At 49.1% G+C, this 24,630-nt stretch overlaps 1 long non-coding RNA gene across 1 annotated transcript; it reads left to right on the forward strand.

Moving 5' to 3' along the window:
- Positions 1-5,967: 5,967 nt before the first annotated feature.
- LOC135373033 (uncharacterized) lies at positions 5,968-7,482 on the forward strand. The gene is made up of 3 exons (XR_010416238.1): positions 5,968-6,380; positions 7,133-7,243; positions 7,304-7,482. It is a non-coding gene; the product is annotated as an uncharacterized LOC135373033 (long non-coding RNA).
- The last annotated feature ends 17,148 nt before the right edge of the window (positions 7,483-24,630 follow it).

Below are 24,630 nucleotides of genomic sequence, written 5' to 3' on the forward strand. Positions count from 1 at the left end.
TGTCCATCGCTGTGCTGCCACAAATCAAGATCTGCAAAACATTGATATGATGTCATGAACACGTGATACGTGTGGCAACACCATGAGTTGTCGTCACCAAGAAAACACCATCAACAAAGTAAATAAACTAGGAGGACAATGAGCTTTGAAACACTCAAACTACAAGGCGTAGGTAATGTTATGTTAACAGCAATATATGTTATCAGTCTATCGTGGGTACTGCTGCCGGAGTTTCAGTATTCGCGGTATCTTTATCATCTCTTGCTCCTTTTTCTGTAAAACTTGGAATGCAGGTTCACGTAGAAGCGAACCATTGCATTTTACATTTCACCGGAATAGGTCGAGAGGAAGTGGAGCATCCCTTTAAAGGAACAATGAGGGGACATTTTACATCGCTCGAAACCCTGCTCCGGCTCTCAAGCTTTCCACCAGTAGTCAACATGCAAAATATTTTCGCTCTGTGGTCCGTTATAGATGTGCAACCGAGTTTACAAAAATAACTCTCGGAGAAAGCAGTCGCGGACGGCCGACACAATGTTCTCGTGACGTAGTGAAGACTCCCTGCCTTATTCCTTTGTTTCGAAGTTCACGCGCTGCGTGTATACATGTTTGACCTGTTCCGCTGTACGTCACTGGTCACGTGAGGGAGTAGCACACGTGACGACGTCCTCTTGTTCTGCGATGCGCTCTTTTCAGGAGGAAAATTATTTTTCAAAGCTGGCCGGAACGGAGCCCTCGCGTTCGCTTTGTAGGTCACCTACGCTCATCGTTCTTTCGAAGGAACTCGTTTTATTCGTGGGAGAACACTCTGGGCCGAAAAAAAAGGGGTGTCACGTCTGTGTTACTTCAATGGGCGTACGTGCAGGTTGCGAGCTTCGGAGGTACACGCAGGTTGCGAGCTTCGGAGGTACACGCAGGTATTGTGTGCATGTGTTACCACTTGTATATAACGAATTTGAAGAACCAACGAGCTGAATATATTGGAATTCCGAATGTCTAACGTCCATACCAGAGTTCACAGATTCTAGCGTAAAGGCAGGAACTAGCGTGATTTTTGTAGTGTAGCAGTTACCCTCAACTCGGGGGTGGGGGGCGATTCGACGAGGATACCGCATCGATACTTTCAGTCACACGTGCATCGATGAAGATGAAGATTTGCAATGTTGTGGGCCATAACACCTGGAACGAAAACCGGGTTGCATTCCCCGTATGTCGCCGTAAGTAGTATAGACATAGACTGTATAATTTTGGAGCGGCATAAGAACCGAGCGGCATAAGAACCGAGCGGCACAAGAACCGAGCGCTATAACGGCATCTTTTTTCTAATCCAAGATGGCCGATTCTAAGCCAACACAATCCAGTTCTAAGCCAACACAAGCCAAATCCAAAGCCATCTGATTGGCCGCCATTAGCTCCGCCCACTTCACACGTTGATTGGCCCATGCTAAGCCTACTGATCTTTGATTGGTTGACCGTAGCTCCTTCATGCTAATTAATTGGCTCCGCCCCCACTTCACACGCTGATTGGCTCACGCTAAGCCTTGACTGAGCATTGATTGGTTTACCGTAGCTCCACCCCTTCATGCTAATTACTTGGCTCCGCACGCCCGTTGATTGGCCACCGCTACTGATCGCGCGTTGATTGGTTCACCTAGCTCCGCCCCCCCGCCCGTTTATGTTCATTACTTGACTCCACCCCGCCCCCACCGGGCTTCACGCTGATTGGCCGGCGCGACCGCTGATTGGTCCAGGCGCGGCTGCAGCGACCCCGCTGCGGCCCTATCTCAGATGTCCAAACTTACCCATCTGATTGGTCCATTCTAAGCCGGTTCGCGCACTCTCCCAGCCCCCCCCATCTGATTGGCCGCCGCCACTGCCTTCACCGGCACCCACCAGACAGCCCGTTGCGGCCCTATCTCAGATGTTCAAACTTATACCGATTGGCCCGCCACCAGACGGTGCGCGGCGGCGGCGGCGGCGGCTTCAAATGGTTCTAACCTATCTCAGATAGCTCTATGAGATCGAACAGACAGGGAAAAAAATACCTTTCAACGTTTATTGAGTACATGTTTGAGGAAAAGCATGGCAGTTTTGGAGAGGTTGATTCCCTTGATGCTGGGCATGGTTCCACGGAAGTGACGGATCATGTAGACGTCTCCGGGACAGCGGCTGAGAAAAATTTCGTCCTCCGTGAGTTGGCACTTCCGCGTGCACTGGATATCTTCGTAGCTGTCGCTCACGTCCAGCGAGTGAAGGCACGTACGCAACCATCCAGTAGCGTTCCTGTCCAGGTTAATGCCGGACCGCATAGGTACCACGTGCCACTCTCTGATGGCCAAGATGTCGCCGGGGCATTCGTGCGCGTACGTGTGCTTATCCTTCTCCAGCTTGATGCTCGCCGTACAGTTGCCGGCGTCCAACGCCAGTGCGCACGAGACGAGCGAGAAGAGAACGAGGTACCACATCCTTCCAGTGACGCAGGTCAAATGACGCTACTCCTACTCATCCACCGCATTATCTGTGCGGCGGCGGGGGAAAGAACGCCAGGTGAAATCTCGCTATCTACGTCATCCACTCGAGCTTACCATATTCGCAGCTTCCGTACGGGTAGGAGTCCACGTCATTGTAGAGATATCGTTTGTCGTCGTACGCCATCAGACTTCTCTTCACATTTCTGATGGTGTACATGCACTGTTTCTTTCCCACTATTGACACCTGTTCGTGCGATACGCTGGCGTGCTTGAATCGCGGTACGTGTCATGGAGGAGGTGTTTGCGTACAATGTTCTTTTTGACCCCTTTAGCTCTTGCAATTTGTTTTCCCCCGGCTAATTTGATGGAGTACATTTTGGCTTTCAGGCATATTACTTCCTCGATGGGTACGCTACCCGTTTCACTTTTGAATGCGCCAAGTCTACCGCGATTCCTCTCGCTGTACAGTGGATGATCACGATCGAAGGAAGACAAGTCTAAATGGTCGTCGGCGATCGCGCGTAACTGATCTTCGTAGTCCTTGCAGAATAGGCCGAGGATCAGAGAATCCGTGTCAAAGTAGCAGGTAATCACCGGACAAGTGAGCTTGCTCAGCAGGGTTTCATAATAGAACGAGTACATGGTTAACTTACTCAGTTCTAAAATCGTGAAGCCAATCTGCAGGGGGAAATCGCATCGCACTTTTCTCTTGCGCATTTCGAACATGACACAATCGGGGGACAAAATTTCCATTCGCGCGCATTCCGCCTGACTCCCGAGGCGACTCGCCGTCTCCTCATCGAAGGCTACTCGAATGTCTCGCATATTAAATTTATTTAGCAACGTACGCCCGAAGACCGCATTATTTGAGATTTTATAGAAATTTTTCTCGAACGTCGTGCTCGATGCGACGCGTCTGGCAACATTGTCCTCAATGTAGGGACGCAGGAATGGTGCCTGACGAAATTTTAGAATTCTGTGAATTTTTGTCACCCGCATGCCCAGTCTACAATAGAGAGCGAGCAGCGCGTAATGAACCACGTACTCGACCTTGTCCTTGCACGTGAGCAGCAGCTTTTTGCTGTTCGCCGGCTGATACATTAACTCTTCGAGGAGCCCTCGCTGGAATGGTGAGAGCCATTCCTTCGGGACGACCGCCTTCTCGGGAGCCAGGGGGAAGTACCGCGTCAGCGCGTGGATACATTTTGGATACTCCAAATCGCACACGTACACGTATCCCACGTCCGAATCTGTGGGATGACGCATAAAATCCACGGAGCTAAAATCCTCGACCCATTCGAACTCGCCGACTGGGAGGTGCTTTATCATACTGAATCCGTAAAGATTGTTGCAATCTATGTACGATATGTACACCTCCTCTTTATCGGGATCGTAGCCACTGCACAGCGGGTTGTTAGCCCGTAAATGACGCCTGCTCGCCTGACAGAGTCCACCTCTAACACCCGATTCGATGGTCCGGTACATGTCCTCGGCGATGATCAGCTCCAATTTTGCCCGCGTGTAATTTAGAGCGCATTGCCACGAATAGGATGCCAGCGAAACACAATGAAGCAATTCCAATCCGCGCGCGTCGTAGCACAGGCGCCGGAAGTGCTGCATTACGTCAGCATGTAACAGGGCATCCGTTTTCAGGTACAATGCATTATAATCCCTCAGATTCGAGCATCCAAAACGTTGAAATACGTGCAGCGCGTACTGATAGTCTTCATCGCTTATATCCTCCCCCGTCAGATCGTTTCGGAAGGCGGATTTTGCCGGCAGAGCCAATTCGTCATAGACCGCGAACGAGCTAACGTGGCTGTACGGGAATACACCTTTACGAAGCAAAATTTCGTAGTCGTCTCCAAATACCTGCTTCAGGCATTGGAACGCCTCTGCGCCCCCCATGGATTTGACGGTTTCCACGAGCTCTCCCAGCGACGAATTTAGGTACTGCATGGTATCTCTGAATAGGAAGGTGCCAATTTCGAACGATCGGATTTTTTCCATGGAACTGGCCACGATGAAGGGAGCTCGCTTCCACCCGAGTAGGTGAAATTCCCGCAGTAGTCCGGCCAAATCGTAGGCCAGATTGTGCACCATGATGGGCAGTTTTTCCCGCGTCGTGCACGCTACGTTACAGGGGTTGCACAGCGTCGCGATGTAATTTGTCTCGCCTGCAGTACAACGCTTGGAATGGTCGTGGTGCCGGACACGGGATACATCTTGCGCGAACTCCCGCCCGCAGTACGCGCAGTGGGTGGCAGCTCTGTGCCGCGCTCGTTGCTCATCATTCAGCACCATTTCCGCGGGGCAGGCGTTCAGGGCGATCATCTCGTCCCGCATTTCCATCAAAGCTCTGACGCACTGCCTCGCGGAATCTTCACCGTGGTGCGCCCTGATGCGCATCACCTTCGAGTCGTGGGTGCGTACGAGCACGGCACAAAAGCTCGAGGTGACGTGACGCTGCATGCCAACACCACTGGGCGCGAGTACGCTCTCCGTGTCCAACGCGACGACGTAGTTGTACTGCTGCTTGTACTGTATTTTAGTAAACTCTACAAAGTTTTTGCCCGGTTCGCAAAATTCCAATATGATTTCGTTTACGTCCGCGCACAGGCGACGATGTTTCGCCATGCTCTCTTCCTTGTTAAAAGAGCGCGTGCAACGCTCGCATACGAAACGCCTGTTGTCTCTCATCAGTAAGCGCTCGAGAGACTTGATTCCGAAAAAATGTTCATCTACAGCCAATAAGTGAATTTTCTTTTCATACTCGAGTTTTGGGGATCGCGACACGTGCACTCCCTGATCGACGTACTCGTATACGTACACGGATATCTTGTTTTTATCTTCGAATTCGTCCAGATCAGAGTAGGAAACGGGGAAGCGACTAGGCCACCAGTACTCCGCGGCATAGTTTTCACATTTTTTCCACGAATTACTTTCCTGCGGGTGCAGGAGGGCAAGCGTATTGTATTTAAAACACTCACCCTCCTTATGTGCTGGTAAATGAATATTCGTCAGCACGTTCCTGCGTTTAGCCAAATGATCGGGAAGTGCCCCTTTGCATCCGAATTTTTTAGTTTTCACCGCGGAAATGCATATTTGAACCTTTTGGACGTCGGTGGACACGAACCCGCTCCCTTCCCGCTGATAATTTTCTACGCGTCCCATGGACTCCTGAATCGCGTCCATTAGGGTATTCGCGACGGCTCCATCGCTGTGGACTTCGCGAGCAAACGCCATAAAGTGGGCTATGTGCGCGGTTATCTCCCCCCGAGTTTCCCTCACCATTAAAACATCGGAACAAATGCAAAACCTAAAGGGTATTCTTTGCGCTCTCAATATGGCGAGCATATCGTGAAAGTGACTCATTAAATATTGTCGCAAATCCTCTACTCCCTGATCGTGAACAGATGCCAATAGCGTGAATCTTTTGACGATACCTCTAAATGCGGCGTCAGTCTGGAAGAAGGGCAGGAAGTATGTATCCACGTCGGGGTGAGATCGCATCACGTGAGCAGGCAGTGTAGGAGGTGCGCCGTCCCGAGAATCGTCGTCGTCGTCCGATTCATCCTCGATATCGTGAGGATCAAAAAAGCAGAACACACACCGAGGCACTGAAAATAAACGCGCATCAGTAAGAAACGTGCAACAAGTAAAGGAGGGAATAACTTACTTGTGAAGCGAGTGAAAGCAGACTGTTCCCCCCCTGAGGCGATCGCGCGGCTTATAAACCGGCATCCACGCTACATGCGCCAACACGTCGGGGCTCGCTTGTTTCCACGCGGTCGTAAATCATGTGGCACCTCGAGGATGAGGCCGCGTTGGGGGCCATCTGTTTAATATCAGAACGCGCGCGCGGCCGCAATGGTGAGCATTCACCGTCGAAGAAAATGTTGCGTCAAGGTAATGTAAATAGGTCTTCTCCGAGAAATTGGGTCACCTTGAGTCGGTTGCATGTTCCAACACGTTGGGGTCGCCTGTTTTTATATCAAAATGCGCTTCATGGCCGAAATGAGTTTATACTATAGAATGGTGAGCTTTGTTTTATTCTCGGGGAAGTTGCGTCAAGGTAATGTAACGAGAAATTGGGTCACCTTGAGACAAGCCCCAACACGACGGTGCCATCTGTTTAATATCAAAAACGCACTTCCACCCATCCTGGCGGGCCCTAGCGAAAAAAATGTTTCGTCAAGGTGATGTAACGAGAAACTGGGTCACCTCGTAAATCATGTTTTCCGAGGCCACACGTATTAAAACCAAAAGTAAACTGTTGTGCTTGATGAGACAAGTCTATCTGAAGGAAAATATCCCTACGAGCCCACCCGCTCATTGGCGAAACAAGCGCCAAAAACAAAGGGTTCGCTTATGCAGTTTCCAAATGTCCTTCGCGCGCGCGCGCATCGGACCCAAGCGAAAAAAAGATATTTCAAGGTTTCTCCGAGGAACTGGATCGCCATGGGGCCACCTGTCCAATATCAAAACGTACTTCACGACCAAACTCCGTGGCGAGCTCAGTCGCAGAAAATGTTGTCAAGACGGTGTAAACAGATTTCGGTTTCAAAACCTAGAAGGCCGGCAGACGATCACGGCACCACATAAACAACCATCACGAACTTTGTGCGTTCAGCGTGTTCAAAACAAGTTTGCGCATTCAGACGAAACAAGGTTGCGCGAGCGTGGAAAGGAGGGGTTGCCTACAAAAACGATCTCGTGAGCCCAGACCTCATCCACTGCTCACCCGATTGCAACCACCCCAGACTGAAATCGTAAGTACTGAATAGATTACACGTCATTCAATGGGTATAGCTTTTTTTCACGTGTTTCAGATGAACTGTCCAACCTGCTCTCGGCCTTTACCGGAAGGATCGCACTTCCGCGTTTTGGTCATCGGACCTAAGGTACGGGACGCAACATCACCACCACCACAGCCACCACTGCAGCCCTCGCCGGAGCCGGAATATATATGCATTGATTTGAATGCGCTCTCGCCGATGCTGCCACCAACACCGCCGGACAGCTGAGCCATCAAGTGCACGTGCTACCTTCTTCTTCTGTGCTCAACCATAGCTGGACTATAGACCGGTCATAACATCGCTTCTACGCCTTCCTCTTTGTTCTACTGAGTGCCATCACAGCCAACAGCTTTGCTCACGCCGCATATGAGGAGCACCGCTTCGAAGCCATGTATGTTTTTTTTTTTTTTTCTTTCGCGCTATCATTTACCGCTTAATAAACGCTTCCAGCCAATGCCTATAAATCGTAGTTGCCTGTTGAGGAGGGGTTCACGCTAAGTGAAAAGACGCGCTTTATCCGGAAGAAAAAGAAGAAAAAAGAAAATTCCCCTCGCGAAGTTGTAAATCTTTATACTCGGTGGGGGTGGTTCGCGTTACCCGCCGCAGTCTCACCACCGAAAGAGCAACAGTGAGTACCAACTTATTTTCACTCCAATAGCTATAGACTTGCGCGCATATTTCAGATGCAATGCCCAACCTGTGGTCACCGTTTGCCGGAAGGGTCGCATATCCGTGTTCTTGTGGTGGGAGGCCAGGAGGCTCCATTACCACCTCCCTATAGTGAACCACAACCGCCTCCACCTAGCTATTTTGAAGAGCAGCGCGGAAGGGGTCGCGGACGTGGGTTGCTGTCTATCACGCCGCAAACGAACGACCAACAGCAACCATTTGCCGTCGCTGGTCGAGGCCAGCGACGCGCCATGTAAACAAAAAGTTAATAAAACACGACGGTAAAAACAGTGTGTTCTATGCGTTCGCGTGGGGGAGAATAAAGGACGCCAGGCGTTTTTAAGCGACAAACAACTTTTCTAGCAGCTTTATTGATTTTAGGTCATTAGCGGCGAGATTATCGGAAAACAGGGATACAATGCTCTTCAGTGATTTCCCTTTCGCCAACAATGTCGCCGCGATACAACAGTACACACCACACATTGGAGAATACAGGCTTTGGATACAGACATCATTATATTCGTCGACGGTGAGGCGTTTCAGCTCGGGTTCGATGGGCGGCAATCCGAAGGAATCAAAGTAGATGAGGTCATCCTTCATTTTCGCGTACAAAATCCAGTGCTCCCCAGCTTGCTGTCGCCGATCGGTGTTCACCACGATCATACCCGGTCTATCCAGTGCGGGCAGACGATCGTCTCGAGCGTATACACCTCGGAAGAGTGCCGAAGTGTAATCGTTGTACTTCAGGAGTCTCTCGATATCTTGCTCGAACATCGCTAATCCAGTGTGACGTTCCTGTTCTTATCGATGGACATAATTCGCACACTCTCGGACAGTATCAATACGGTCGTGGGTTCGGCCAAGGCACGTCGGAACTTGAGTTGCAGACGAACGTTTCCACGCCTGATCGGTGACAGGTGGACGGAGGATTGATCGGGATCCAGGTCGTAGTACAGTAGGAACTTGTTTCCAACGTAGTGGTCGTATTCGTAGGAGACGTGCTTCTCACACAGCTGCTCCAGGAGGTTGAAGTAGCTTCGGTGGTTCAGGTTATTGCTGAAGTCGAACGTGTCTATTCGCTGCGTCCCGTTCACGGTGAGCGTCGCCGACTCAATGTCGCAGTTCACGAATCGGTACGGGTCCCGATTGAATGCTCCCTGGTAGGCTAGGGTGGGCACGAATGCGACCACCACCTTAGACGGTATCTTCTCAGGAAATAAATCTTCCAGGCATGCATCCAGGTTGCCAACTGGTAGCGAACGAATACGCGATTCACTTCCGGCCAGTGTGTAGAGAGCCTTGCGCTTCTGCAATTCCGTTTCGTGTGCGAGGAATAGGCTGGGAGACACGGTGATTTTCTTTATGTACAAGGTGGCACTCATGATTTCCACTTTATGCGCGTGCTGCTCCTGGTCGGTCTTCATAATGCGGAACGCGTCGGAGCCTTGATAAAAAACAAGCCTAATTTCCACTCCCGATATGAGTAGCTTAGGCTGCAGGAAAATGTCCGAGTTGATCTTGGAAACCAGGTCGATGGTCTTGCCGCCACGTGTGAGGTTGTATCGTTCGGCCGGTCCACGAGCGCGAATGTTGTTTTCCGTTTGACGCGCTTCTTCTTGCGTGTACAGACCTGCTTTATGCACGGTATTTTGCTCCGTGGTGCTGGCGTGAAGCAAAATATCCAAGTAGCTTCTATAGCTATACAAATCATTATTCGTAATCATGGTCTGATTCAAGAAGACGGCTACGTTCTTGAAAAGCGAGCTGGCGAACGCGTTGACGGGGTAGACCTCGTCGTAGGTCGTCCGATCGCCAGCCTGTGTTTCCGGTAGCGAACCATCGTCACGTACGATGCGGACTTTCGTCACTATGTACGCGGAGTTCAAATCGAGATAGTGGTGCCCCAAATTCGAAAGCTGGAACTCTATGACGGAGGATATGTCAGCGACCGGGTAGAATACCTCATATTCCCCCTTCAGTATATGCCACTGCGTTCCCGGCACGGAAAATAACTGTGTTTCCGACTTATCCAACAGAGGAGTGTCGGGATGTACGACGTTAATCGTGTCCATCTCGCAACTAAATTGTGGCCGCGCAACCAGCGTGATTTATGCCGTCGAAGACGTCCGGTTTTCTCCTCTTTCTTCGCCCGCCAGCCCCTCCGAGGTCGCGGAGAATTTCACGGCCCGTATCTTTCGCCGGTCTTTTAAGCGCACTTCGGAAAGAGTCTCCCTCCGACAGATTTTTGGCCACGCGCTTAGCGGCCGCAACAGCCGTCTTTTTTAAGTAGGGCGATACGCGTTTAAAGAGTGGAATAGCGAAACGCCCGAGCTGAGAAAAGAAATTGCCTCCCCTCTGGTACAGGTGCGACCTGTATACCGTCGGAACGCCAAATCCGTAGATTGGTACCGCTTTAGTGTACATGCTTAAAGTGCAGCGTCAGCGTCGATCTACCGCCATTTTGTAGCGGTAGCTTGCGACCGGTGTCGTCGCGTATGGAGACGGTGATTGAGGAAATTTCGCGCTGCACTAACTTAAAATACTGAACGGGTAGAAAGCTGAAACTCAGTTGTTCTTTCGTTCTATCGTATACGAATGGAATTAATTTCAGTATCGGATGCCGCCCGTTTCCCACTACGGAGGGCGTGACGAGATCCGTGTATATCATAATACAGTTAATGGGAAGATCTATGGTCACTTCGTCGACGCCCGTATCGTTTTCCGTAAATACGGTTTTCGCGCCGAAACCCAGTAGGTACGCAAAGTAATCGGATAATGTAAGCGACACGTTTTCCCGCAAGCTCAACGAACACTTCCTCGCCCATGCATCGTACGTGAGGGAAGCCTTCGGGTGTTTCGTAGTAATTCGGTGGAAGTGAAATGCGCCGACTTTCCGTCTCTCGAGTGTTTATGTGGATGCGGTACGTCTTCACTATGGGATTACACGTGATGTGCTTTCGGGATCCTTCAACGTGGATGTGCTTCACCTGAATGAGGTCCAGGAACTCGGTCGACAAGTTGAAATTCGTCGGGAGAGAAAGCGAGTAAGTGTTGTCTTTGTATTCCACCCGTGATTCTGTATCGTTCGTCGCTCTGAAGAATTCGTTGAATGTGTCGGTAATGAGCGATCGGGGTTCTAAAATTAGATCGTTATTGATCACTATCACCCAGCGAACTCGCATCATAACGGCTCTTTCCTCCGCGAGCGGTAACACGTTTGGGACGGCGCGTACTTTACCGCCCTCCCGGTGATCTCCATCGATGTCGACGATTCCAAAGGCGAGATGCAGCGGTCTGTCGATTAGTTTCGCCGAGCGCACGCGCGACGGTAGCTTAAACACGTAGTGATCTTCCTCGTAAGTCCACTCTATCCCATATTCGGGGAATATTTTATTCAGTAGCGTGTCCGTGTCTTCGAACGTGAGCTGTTTCGTTTGCCACTTCTCCGTTGATAGCGTTATCAGGTTATCAGGCGCTTGGTTCACGTTCAGGAAGCTGTTGGGAATGGAAAATCCCTCTAGACCGACGACGTACGAATCATCCAGGTGTAGCGGCTTATCTAACGCGATCGTGAAGTCATGCAACGTGTTGGACGGGTACAGGTCCATGCTGGCGTTCGAGAGCAGATACACGTAAAATTCATTTTCTGACATCGTTGGCGGGCACCCAAGAATCGTGATCTTTGGCGTATCCGAACCAACGAACCAAGTAGTGCAATACCCCGTTAATTTTCTTCTTTCTAATCACCGCGGATATGAGTCGCTTATCGTACGAGGAAAGATGGTGGACTGGCTGCAGCTCCTGCTCGTAGAATGATCCCAGTATTTCTTTTCCCGTCGAATCTTTCACGTACACTACGGGCGGATCGGTCTTTCTCGTTCGCGACACCTCGAACACTTCGGCCGTCCACCTTTGATCGTAGCCTTTGGCGAACACGCCGCGGTCTAACGCGAGCCGCACCTGGTCCCCTGATTTATACTTGCTCTCGCGCGGGGTCGTCTTACGATTCAATCTGTTGAACAGAGCTACTTCATTTCCGGCGTTCACGTTTTTCGGCTTTTCGCCCGCGACAGAGTGTACCGAGTCGTTATAGTCGGCCACTATCTTCGGCAGCGCGTTGATATAATTAAACTTCCCCGTACTAGTGAAATGCCTGGCTATTCTTTCCCTAATTGTTCTCTGCACGCGTTCACAGGAGGCCGCTTTCATTCCGCTTTGTGTGCTATAGTGATTTAGCAGCGACTGAAAGTACTGACGAACTGGGGAACCCCAAAATTCGCTCCCGCGATCCGTGAGCAAATTCTTCGGAATTCCGTGACGGAAAACTCGTTGGAAGGCTTTCTTTACGTCTTGCGGGCGCTTTGTGCGAATGGGGACCATGTACAGGTACCTCGATAGCGTATCTATGACCGTTAGGATGTACCTGAAGCCCTTGTTAAATTTCTGATATTTGCGCATATCCAGAAGGTCTGCCTGATATAAATCCCGCACGTGAGTTGCGATGATGGAGCGCCGCTTAAATTTTTTCTTCACTGGCTTGTGAAGGGTGTAAGCATCTTCTTTTTTCAGCTGTTCCACGGCTTCTGCGCGCGTGAGCTTGTGATAACGTCGGTACCGATCCACTCCACCTAACCCTTTCTCCTTGATCTTTCTATAGGGCCCCATATTTGCTCCAGCGAGCAATGCGGTGTATTTTCAGAGCACTTATAATTTTCGATACATTTTTGTACCAGCGGGGTTTCTTGATGAGCGCGCTACGACGTGCTAAGTAGCTCACGAGAGCCACAATGTTTGAGCGATTGATTCGCTTCCCTCTATATACTAGCACATTATCCGCCTGCCAGGTGAAAACTTTCTTCAATTCTTTTAGCACAGATTTCGCGCGTGCTTTATCAACGCCGGAGGGTAGAAGATTAAAATCGAATGGATTGGGTTCTGGTTCGGGCACCGAATGGACAGGTTCCAGAGGAGGAGGAGGAGGAGGAGGAGGAGGATGATAGTGAGCTCGCTTCAGCAAGTAATAGAGGGCTTCCAGTATTTTGCCCACTTTTACATCGTCCGAATCGTTAGATTTCAGAACTTCACCTATTTCTATTCTATGAGCCATGACCGATGGCTTTGGATATCGCTCGCCCGGCGACTCCCGCCACGAGACTTGATAGCCCTGAGAGGAGCAGTGGAAGTATGGGAATGAGACCACCTCGTTGTCCCCTAATATATTTCTTCAACTGCCGGGGGCACTTATGAAGTGACTTGTAGGCGAGGAAGCGGAGGATTTTTTTGTGTTTCTTCAGGTTTTTATGAAGTTCCGTCGAAAGTGGGATATTTCCGCGTAGAATGTTCAGACAGATTTCCGAAAGGATTCGAATGTCGTCGCAGCTGAGCTCTTTAAGTAACTCTGCGCGGTGCGTCGGTTTGCTGGCGGCCAATACTTTGAGGAGCGTGAGATGTCTTCTAAGATCGGCCGTCATTTCGCGGGCGTAAACAGGAACTGCCGGTCGTGCGGTAAAATACCCGTTCGCAGGCTACGAGAGGGAGGTGTTTGCGCGTGCAGATCCACAACTAAATAACCGTGCGCCTTCTCCGTCGCCTGGTTATATGCGTCGAGAAAATAGGAGAGCCCCTGTTTCCCGAATACCTGACGTCCGAAGGTTTCGATCTGTTGTACGGACCGCGCGTTCCGGAACAATACGATATAACTGGCGTTCAGCGATATCGTTCGAAAAGCGGCATTGTGATAGAACAAGGCTTGTGTGATCAGGATCACGGACGCATTCTTATGGTGGCTACCACGTACAAACAGCGACTCTACCTCCGATAGAACCCCCTTTTCCGTGATTTGATCGTCAATAACTATGAGAGTGGGATATCGCTCATCCCAATCTGCGGGTATCCTGTCCATAAACTCCACACCGTCGAAATCCTTTTCCCAGCCGGCTGCATACTTTCGTACGTAGAGTATCTTCTGCGGTGGAATGCTAAATAATTCGGGATGTCTCATTATATTCTGCGTGAGCACCGTCTTCCCACACATGGACGCGCCGGAGATGAGAATTCGAGCAGGGTGCTGGAACTGCATGCGCATCGTGGAATAACTCGAGCAGACTGTGTACCGAGGTGTGATGCATCTTTATTTTCATCCATAGCTCCTAGAGCGATTGATGATCGTCTCCAGGACTCTTATTTCTTCCTGACATAGTTCCTGAAGCTCGCGCAGTGATTGCTCCCTGTAAGCCGACAGGTACTCGTCCAAGATTTCGCGTATGATTTCCCGCAACTTGCTTGCGGTGATACGGGAGCGCAATATGTGGCAGCACATCTCGACGAAGTTCTCTCGCTCGTGTGACGCCTCGAAGCGGAACCGCGTGGAGTTGATGCACCTGAGTCGCGCCATCTGGTGGCACGAGGTAAGTTTGGATGTATGAGATAGAGACATTGGGTTAGAACCATCTGAAGCCGCCGCCGCCGCCGCCGCGCACCGTCTGGTGGCGGGCCAATCGGTATAAGTTTGAACATCTGAGATAGGGCCGCAACGGGCCGTCTGGTGGGTGCCGGTGAAGGCAGTGGCGGCGGCCAATCAGATGGGGGGGGCTGGGAGAGTGCGCGAACCGGCTTAGAATGGACCAATCAGATGGGTAAGTTTGGACATCTGAGATAGGGCCGCAGCGGGGTCGCTGCAGCCGCGCCTGGACCAATCAGCGGTCGCGCCGGCCAATCAGCGTGAAGCCCGGTGGGGGCGGGGTGGAGTCAAGTAATGAACATAAACGGGCGGGGGGGCGGAGCTATGGTGAACCAATCAACGCGCGATCAGTAGCGGTGGCCAATCAACGGGCGCGCGGAGCCAAGTAATTAGCATGAAGGGGTGGAGCTACGGTAAACCAATCAATGCTCAGTCAAGGCTTAGCGTGAGCCAATCAGCGTGTGAAGTGGGGGCGGAGCCAATTAATTAGCATGAAGGAGCTACGGTCAACCAATCAAAGATCAGTAGGCTTAGCATGGGCCAATCAACGTGTGAAGTGGGCGGAGCTAATGGCGGCCAATCAGATGGCTTTGGATTTGGCTTGTGTTGGCTTAGAATCGGCCATCTTGGATTAGAAAAAAGATGCCGTTATAGCGCTCGGTTCTTGTGCCGCTCGGTTCTTACGCCGCTCCAAAATTATACAGTCTATGTCTATACTACTGCCGTACGTGCCGTACGGGCCCTAGGTATTTTTCCCAGTTCACAAGACAGGAACCAGATGCAGGGTTTCATGATCCACCTAAACATAACAGGTTCTAGCGTCTGTCTACTTTTTCTGAAACTCTGTCCTGCTGAATTTTTTTTCTGGGACAGTCGTATATCCCTGCATGTCTAGTCTAGACTACAGATCACATGTATAGAAACTCATCAAGATAGTTTTTAAGAACACATTAGTGCATAAGTGTAGTCCAGGTCTAGCCTGTTTAGAAAGTAGTGAACATAGTCTTTATAGTGCACATAAGTGCATTTTTTAAATGCTCCATATTTGTAAGTATCAGCACAAGTACATGACAACAAATAATTTCCCTTATGATTGCTCTTTGCGCGCAAACATCTAAACAAAGAATCACATCCAAACACAGAAGACAACAAAGAGTGAAACGGTACTGTTGGTCAGAAGGCACAGCCAACAGGACTCCCACCTGACCACTCTGACCTCCTACTAAATGGCTCTGCCCTTCGTGGGCGCTCAACGGTTTCGTAAACAAAGGCATTTCGAATATTTATCACTGGTTTTGGTAGACGCTCCTTGTCTCACCGATAGGTTTTTTTTAGTTCTGCGACCCCGAATTACGTAAGAATGTTAGTGTGAATTCATGCGGCGAGTTCCATTGTCGGCAAATGAAGCGGTTAGCCCTAACGCCTACCAATCAAGGCGATGGTTAGAACCGCTACGTTGGTTCAGTGACGTTTGCGGGGAGTACATTGCATTGTTCTGCATTGCTATGCCTACATCACCCAATAACACGTAGGTCGAGTATGCTACGCTCACGTATTCCGTGGATCGAATGGCAAGCTGTCGAAAGCACGATATTGCTCAGATAGTGCATCGGTTGCTTCGTAACGGGTGATGAGCCATCATGACAACCTTGCCGTAAGTAACCGCTTCAGGCTGGTGCAAAAAGCTGGAGCTAGAGCAACCCTGTGCTCCTCATCCATACATCAATCTCCCTCTAAACAGAAGAAAAGAAAACGAAAACAACCGCCGGCACTTAGTGGCAAATACTTTTTTTGTTCAGTATTTGCTTTGCATCGAACAGTAATGATTCTCTTGAAGTCCTTTAATTGAACTATTAATAATAGTCCGCGGTTGCTGCAACAGTGTTTAGTGCTCCGACATTTGCGAGCACAATCGACGTAGCAAGTTGCCTCGTGTGTCGAATCCGAATCCACTTGTGTAGCAAACAGGTGCAAAGCCCACAGCGGGAAAGATCCTAGGAACGGTAAGTTGACGTTTCTATTGAATTCGGAAGTAAATTCCGTGTCAGAGGCGTGGTTCATTATGGCATATTACATTACCAAATATAGTTCCGGTGCTTATAGAGCATACGTGCATGCATATTTACGTAGTGTACGGTGCATTAGGTGTTTGCATCGACAACATTTCGAGTGTTTGCTACTTCAAGCTAAAAGCAATAAAACTACCCTAGCACTTAGGGTTTTATTGCTTTTAGTATATGCTATATTTAAAACACAATTAACAAATAAAATGACAAAGGATAATTCAATATCAGTTATAGGAACAAAATTTAGCAGGAAAAGTATTAATACGTGAGCATTAGAAGCCTCATGTCAAAGGAACAACAGCTGTGTCGGTGTGCCACAGCACTCCGATCCTCGGGACCCATTACTTCATTCCTCACTTCACCTCCAGCAATGGGGTAGAGTATCGCCCCCAGCGATGAAACTCACCACCCATCATTCTGAAATAAAGTTGTTGTTGGTGTGCGGACACCAGCAAGAAACGAGAAGAAAGGATATACTATCACACTAGTGGCTTAAACAAAAACAAGGAAGACAGCGGGGAGCGACACGCAAGCTATGTTATCTTTAGACTCAGGCTGCGATTGCAACTTTAGATTTTCAGAGACTTCGATGGTTATTGAGGTGCCCATCCAAACCAATGGCTTCTCCTACATCATTGGAGCTTGTCCTTCCAGTAGTAGACAGTGTCCTTGAAACCGAAAGGCCGGAATTGTCATCTATGCTAAGGATGACATCGGCCTTACTCCTCGAGAGACTCGCAACACGTCCACGAATACGGTGAGTCCTGTGCCGTACGGCTTTCCGGATTTCTCAACTTCGTTGCTGTGTACCTCCAGCCTGAGATTATACGCAGGCAAGCAGGAAGCGCTGTAAGCCACATGATGGACTGCGTTATGCTTCGTCAGGACTGGGTCGTCATGGTAGATGAGTTAAACCAAGGCGATGTAAAATACTTCTGGTTCACCTTAGGTATGCGTTCTCTGTGCTTTGTCCGTTGTGCCGTCCCCAAGGATCATCGTATACTTACCGAGGAAAGTGCGTGGACACCGTCTACCAAACGACGCCTCGGGGTTCCTATTTAGAGTCCCGGAAACCTTGAAAAAACTTTGAGAAGATACATTCGTGGATCGCTTGGAAATACGTCGGCAATCCCTTTCGAAACTCCTTAAGGCAACTCCTATAGTTAAACCCCTACAGGTGCACCGAAACGCAAAAAGAGGGAGAAAAAGAAATCGAAGGACAGAAGCAAAAGGGAAAAGAGGAAGCAAAAGAAGGAACGAAAGAAAAAGAAGCAAAAGAAAATGTGGAAGCAAAACAAGCAATCAACGGAAACAAGTGCGAGAAGGTGTAGAGCGTGTTGGTTGGGACTGAACAGGATTAAGAACGCGGAGAGACAAGGACGACACACACACAGAGGCGTTCAACTAGCAACTGATTTTATTTGAACACACAACACTAGTCAGGAAAGTCCCGAGCAAGAAAGGCGACTTCTAGCGGTGACAGGTTGACTGACCTCTCACTCACGTTAGTGGACAAACCATGTATGATGGTCGCTTCTATAAAATCGTGTCCAAGCCTAGAATGGTGGGTGTGAAGAACACAGGCATTGTGGTAGAGAGAAGTGCATGTAGGGCAGGAGCGTAGGTGGTCTTTTAGCCTTAAAGGCATGTCATCTGACTGAGCTCGGATTTTTGCCCTGTGTTGGAGGAGCCGAATGTTTGGACATTGTGACGTTTGACCGATATATTGTTCTCCGCAAGATAGCGGGAGGGAGTATATAACACCCCTTTTGCATGGAACAAATTTGTTTCCGTGATTGACTTGACATTATTCATTGGTTATTGGTCTATTTACAGTGGTGATCATTCTCGCCAATTTAAAAGGGCAGCGAAAAACTACTTATACAGAAAGGGAAGACGCTACGTTTTCAACCCGGTGGGTAAATCCGTGGGAGCAAGAAATGCTCACAACCCGCTTCTTTTCCTCAGGAGAAGGCAGGACCCTGCCCACAGAAAATAAAACGCTTTTTGCAAGCGTTTTAAACTTCGATGGTGGGTATCTCAGCCGAAAACAATCTCTCCATCTGAAACTTAAGGCTACTATAGCAGAGGTGAGAGCATGACTCATTGAAAACGGCTTTCAGAGCCGATTTAACTACGGAATCCTTTACCGTCTTCGAATGATAGCTGTAGAAAGGTAGTAACGTTTTTTTTTTTTAACTTTTTTGTTGGTAAGACCAACAGGTACCAGTTTGGAAGAATCGGAGTGAAAGATCAAGAAACTGGAGCTTGTCCCCGTCGGGAAACTACTGGGTGAACTGCAAGCCCAGGCTATGTTGCTTGAAAATAGAGACGATTTTTGCCTTCTTAATTAATCTGTGGTTTATAACTAGGTAGTCATCCACATAGCGAAAGATGTGAATGAAGCTGTCACTTAGGGCACTTGCAAGGCTTTCAGCGATAGCACGATAAACAAAAAGCAGGTAAATTTCGCTCAATACGGGGGCTACACTTGGCCCAATGCGCACTCCGGCCTTGTGAGTGAATATATGGTCGTTAAATTCAACGAGAAGGGAGCTGAGATACACCTTTAAAAGCCGCAGGAAAGTGTCCACGGTCAAACCACAGGCGTTTTGGAACTTCACGGCTCCATATTCATGATGATATTCTCCGCATTGTTCATTAGCATATGGGTTGTACTGAATAATATAAATCGGAGAGACGTCCAGGGAGAACGCTTGTCGGCGTTCGTCATGGAGTTGGTTCAGAACGGCGATGCACTCATTGAAATTTCTTATGCGAAAGGGTTGGTTGAACGGCACATTTTGCAGGCGTTTTTGAAGAAGAGGTTGCTGCCATGAGGATCTTTCGGAAATTATGCTGCTGAATGGGTAGCCGACTTTGTCTTTGTGAGGTCATGTGACTCTGTTTACATGTAGTTTTAGCGCCTGCCTACATTCAAGTCGACATAAAGCCAAGGGATGAACGTATTTTGTTAGCGTAAACTACACAGGGTTTCTTCTACCCCATGGTAGTTCATTTCTCCTAAGTTCAAGCACATCACATCGGCTCAGTGTGTGTTGTAGCTGAGTTATCGTCAGATCGTTGGAAGTGGTCGACAGTACAAGTGCTCATCTACAAAACTGCGCGTTTTCTGCGAGGTTATCGAATAAAAATAATTACCGTGGTCGAAAGATGTCGAAAACGGCGCACAGAAACAGCAACCACGTTGTTTACAAACCGTTTTGCTGCCGATCCGTAAAGAAGACCGAGCGACACGGACATAGACAACACACGCAAGTTCTCGTCACTGTGAAACTTTGTTGCCAATCTCTGGCGCGGCCACCTTTGGTATCACGTGTTAGTTGACGTTTGCTGTGACGTGTGACGAGGGCCTGTACAGAATGCATTGCGTTCGCCCTGCGCGCTTCGGTCATTGGATGCCACCCCCGTGGTCTCACCTCTCCAATCTGACCTCGTACAAAATAGCGCCGTCATTGGTGGGCGCTCAACGGTTTATTATACAAAGGCATTTCAGGTATTTATCGGTGTTTTTCATAGACACTTCTTGTCTAAAAGATTCATTTTTTTAGTGTTGCAACACCACATTACGTATGATTGTTAGTGCGACCAATGCGGTGAGCTCCCTTGTGGGCAAATGGAGCGTTTACGCGTTAGACGCAGTTGTGTTGTCTCAGTGAGGTTGGCGACCAGTACATTGCATTGTTTTGCTTGCGATGCCTAGAACGACCAGAAAACATGTGGTTCGGGTAGTGCTCACACGTACTTCGTTGATGAAATTGCGAGGTTTCGAAACCACGATATAGCGCCTTGGTTGCTTCGTAGCGGGTGAGGGGTCTCCACAGCAACCTTGCCGGAAGTGACCGCTACAGGCCCGTAAAAGAAGTTGCAATTAGAGCAACCCTGTGCTCCTCATACCCCTTGGAACAGCAGAAAAGAAAACGAAGGCAAGCGCCGTAAATCAGCGGTAAAAGCATTTTTTGCCCATTATTTGCTTGATGAATGAATTTTGATGATGGATGAATTAAGCAGTCATCCTTATCTTGAAGTCCTTTAATTGCACTGTAGGCTGATGTTACTCAGTGTGCTCGCCGCGGTGTTTCGTGCTCCGAGATATTGCGAGCGACATCGACGCCGCATGTTGGCTCGGGTGCCGAATCTGAATCCACTTGTGTAGCTCCCAGCTGAGGTCTGTGACAATGTGGGGGAGGTGAGCATTGCTTCCAGCACCGTTTCTTGGAAACTTTCCGCCCCACCTGGTTGAGATTATTCCCCGTCTTGCCCTCCGGCACGTGCAGCATGTCGCGCTAAGGAAGGCTTACACTTTCGAGTAAACCTACCTAATTATTATTATTATCGCGATTGATCCACTTGAATGTACAGTTACGCGTACATGCATGCGGCGCCAAACGTCATAGGAATGCGAAGTGGATGGTTCTCTTGCATTTTAAAGTAAATTCCGTGTCCGAGGCGTGGTTCATTATCGCATATTACATTAAAGGGCATATTCATGTTGTTTGTAGAGCATAAGTGCATGCGTATGCGCGTAGTTTATAGAGCATAAACGGTTGCATATTTCTGCAACTCTTACAGCATCGTTTTCCTACCCGTAGTTATGAGTTAGATTAATTTGCCTATTCATACTTAAATGATGTGAAGCAAATGTTATTTCCGCCCAATTATTGTTATTGGCCTGGAACATCTCCAGTTCTTATTGTACTTAGTTAAACACCGAATTATTACCGAGAACCAATGGAGTTGGTGACTGCTAATCAAGATGCTATGACAGCATTATTTAGTTTTTATGCATTATTATTCCCCAGACCATTAATCATATTTTTGCTTGAACGTCAGCAGTTCATATTGTATTTAGTTAAACACTAAGTTAATACAGAGAACCAAGGCTGTTGGTGACTGCTAATCAAGATGTAATGTGGACATTGTTTAGTTTTCATGCATTATAAATCCCCAGCCCATTAACCAAATGTAGAGGACGGTGGTCTTCCTCTACATGAGCCCCGACCGGCGATGATGGTATGCCACGGAGAGGCGATGACGGTGGCCTATCTCCATGGCCGCGCCGGTGGAACTGAAGCCGGTGCTCCACGCGCGTGGCCATCGTTGTCGTCGTTGTCGTCGTCCGCTACAGGGGTCCCCCGGCCGTCAGATGCGTTGCGGACGCATCGCAAGAGCTGGACTTGAGGACGACCGTGGTGGACGTGCAGACGTGGTGACGTGTGGTCGAATAGGGGCACGGCACACGTTGGCGGCACTTCAGAGAGGATGAAGACGGGGAGAGCATCCGTGTGTAGGTAGTCATCCTTGTGGTAGGTGTGGACGGGAACAGCGATCCGTCGCAGAGAGAGTGAGGCGCTCGGAGTCGTGGTCCTGGGGTGCCGCGACCGGCACGGGAGCCGAAGCTCGATAGTCCCAGGTGGAGTGAGTGAGGTGCCGAGACGGGCTTAAGTGTGCCGAGGCGTCGGCTGCCGCGACTGCCGCAACCGGCAGGTGAGCGCAAGGCTCGAGTGTCGCGGCCGGCAGTGAGAAGCGTGAGAAGACTTGAGCGAAGAGAGAAGCGTAGGTGAGAGGGAGCGAAGAGTGCGGTAGGAGTGAAGGTGGGCCGTGTGTGCCGGAGGTAGTGCTGCTCGATGGCGTGGTCGGAAATTTGGGATGGTGAAGGGCCGAATTGCTCCGGACGTGATGTTCTTTGTCCGGGTCACCAAATGTAGAGGACGGTGGTCTTCCTCTACATGAGCCCCGACCGGCGATGATGGTATGCCACGGAGAGGCGATGACGGTGGCCTATCTCCATGGCCGCGCCGGTGGAACTGAAGCCGGTGCTCCACGCGCGTGGCCATCGTTGTCGTCGTTGTCGTCGTCCGCTACAGGGGTCCCCCGGCCGTCAGATGCGTTGCGGACGCATCGCAAGAGCTGGACTTGAGGACGACCGTGGTGGACGTGCAGACGTGGTGACGTGTGGTCGAATAGGGGCACGGCACACGTTGGCGGCACTTCAGAGAGGATGAAGACGGGGAGAGCATCCGTGTGTAGGTAGTCATCCTTGTGGTAGGTGTGGACGGGAACAGCGATCCGTCGCAGAGAGAGTGAGGCGCTCGGAGTCGTGGTCCTGGGGTGCCGCGACCGGCACGGGAGCCGAAGCTCGATAGTCCCAGGTGGAGTGAGTGAGGTGCCGAGACGGGCTTAAGTGTGCCGAGGCGTCGGCTGCCGCGACTGCCGCAACCGGCAGGTGAGCGCAAGGCTCGAGTGTCGCGGCCGGCAGTGAGAAGCGTGAGAAGACTTGAGCGAAGAGAGAAGCGTAGGTGAGAGGGAGCGAAGAGTGCGGTAGGAGTGAAGGTGGGCCGTGTGTGCCGGAGGTAGTGCTGCTCGATGGCGTGGTCGGAAATTTGGGATGGTGAAGGGCCGAATTGCTCCGGACGTGATGTTCTTTGTCCGGGTCACCAAATGTAGAGGACGGTGGTCTTCCTCTACATGAGCCCCGACCGGCGATGATGGTATGCCACGGAGAGGCGATGACGGTGGCCTATCTCCATGGCCGCGCCGGTGGAACTGAAGCCGGTGCTCCACGCGCGTGGCCATCGTTGTCGTCGTCCGCTACACATATTTCTCCATGAACATCTGTAGTTGTTATTGTATTTAGTTAAACAATGAATTGATGCATAGAACCAAAGCAGTTGGTAACTGTTAATCAAGATGTAATCGAACACTGTTTATTTTCATGTATTATTGTTCCCCAGCTCATAGTTTTTCCTTGAACATCTGCCGTTGTTGTTGTATTTAGTTAAACAATTAATTAATACACAGAACCAAAGTCGTTGGTGACTGTTAAACAAGATGTAATGGAGCACTGTTTATTTTCATGTATTATTATTCCCCATCCCATTATATTTTTCATGAACATCTGCAGTTGTTATTCTATTTAGCTAAACAATTAATTAATACACAGAACCAAAGTAGTTGGTAACTGTTAATCAAGGTGTAATCGAGCACTGTTTATTTTCATGCATTATTATTCCCCAGCCCATTATATTTTTCCTTGAACATCTGCAGTTGTTATTGTATTTAGTTAAACAATTATTTAATACACAGAGCCAAAGTCGTTGGTGACTGTTAATCAAGATGTAATCGAGCACTGTTTAGTTTTCATGTATTATTATTCTCCAGGCCAGTAATCATACTTTTCCATGAAGATCTGCAGTTCTTATGGTACTTAGTTAAACACTGAATTGCTACGTAGAACCGGAGTACACTGTAAAAAATTTCACCGTAGAAAAAACGGGCAACGCCTGGCAACAATGCTGCCAAGTTCTGCCCGTTTCTTCTGCGGTGCCCCGTAAAAAAATGTCACCCGGTAAAATGACGGTATTGCTTAGTTTTTTTTCTTCACTGCCGTTTTCTTGTAGTGATTTACGACGTAGTACAGTAACTCAGAGCGCTTACTGAAGCCAACAAGTAAATCATGAATATTTGTTGTCCCGTGCAAGCGCCAGGAACCAACGGTGACCATAGTAAATGAAATACATGGGCTAATGATATTTTTAACATACAGTGAATATGATCTGTTCTCACATGCAGCGAGATATATGTTGTGACAATAAAAACACCAAACAAAAACTGCTACAAAAGGACTCTATAGCAGTGATGGCGAGTAGTTAACTACATGTAGTTAAACTACTAGTTAAACTACCTGATTGAAGTTAAAAAGTAGTTGTCAACTACTTGCAGAAATGTAGTGGCAACTACTAGTTAAACTACTATTTTAAGTGGTTAGCTACAGTAGTTAGGTTACTGAAGGCGCCAACTACTTCCGATTTTACCGCAAGGTTTACGGCACGATTGTGCTTCCGACTTTTACCTTGAGCTATACTTGTTTGATGAGAACGGAGGTGCAGAGCAATTGTGTCGTGCATGTGTAATAAAACTTCACTTTAAATGCTTGTCTAGTGAAGCCTCATTTGCTGTGAAATAATTCTGCAAATTAGTTTATCGCCTAGGCACAAAAAGAATCCCGCCGCAAGCTTTCTATTTGACGATAGTAGCAATGTCTTGAGCCAAAGTTTATTATTGCTTAAGATTCATATTTATGTGTCCAGGAACACTACACGGGACTGGTGTTGGTGGACAACGTTAAGTAGTTATATATATAT

The sequence above is a fragment of the Ornithodoros turicata genome, chromosome 1 (assembly GCF_037126465.1).
Source record: "Ornithodoros turicata isolate Travis chromosome 1, ASM3712646v1, whole genome shotgun sequence".
Classification (NCBI taxonomy): domain Eukaryota; kingdom Metazoa; phylum Arthropoda; class Arachnida; order Ixodida; family Argasidae; genus Ornithodoros; species Ornithodoros turicata.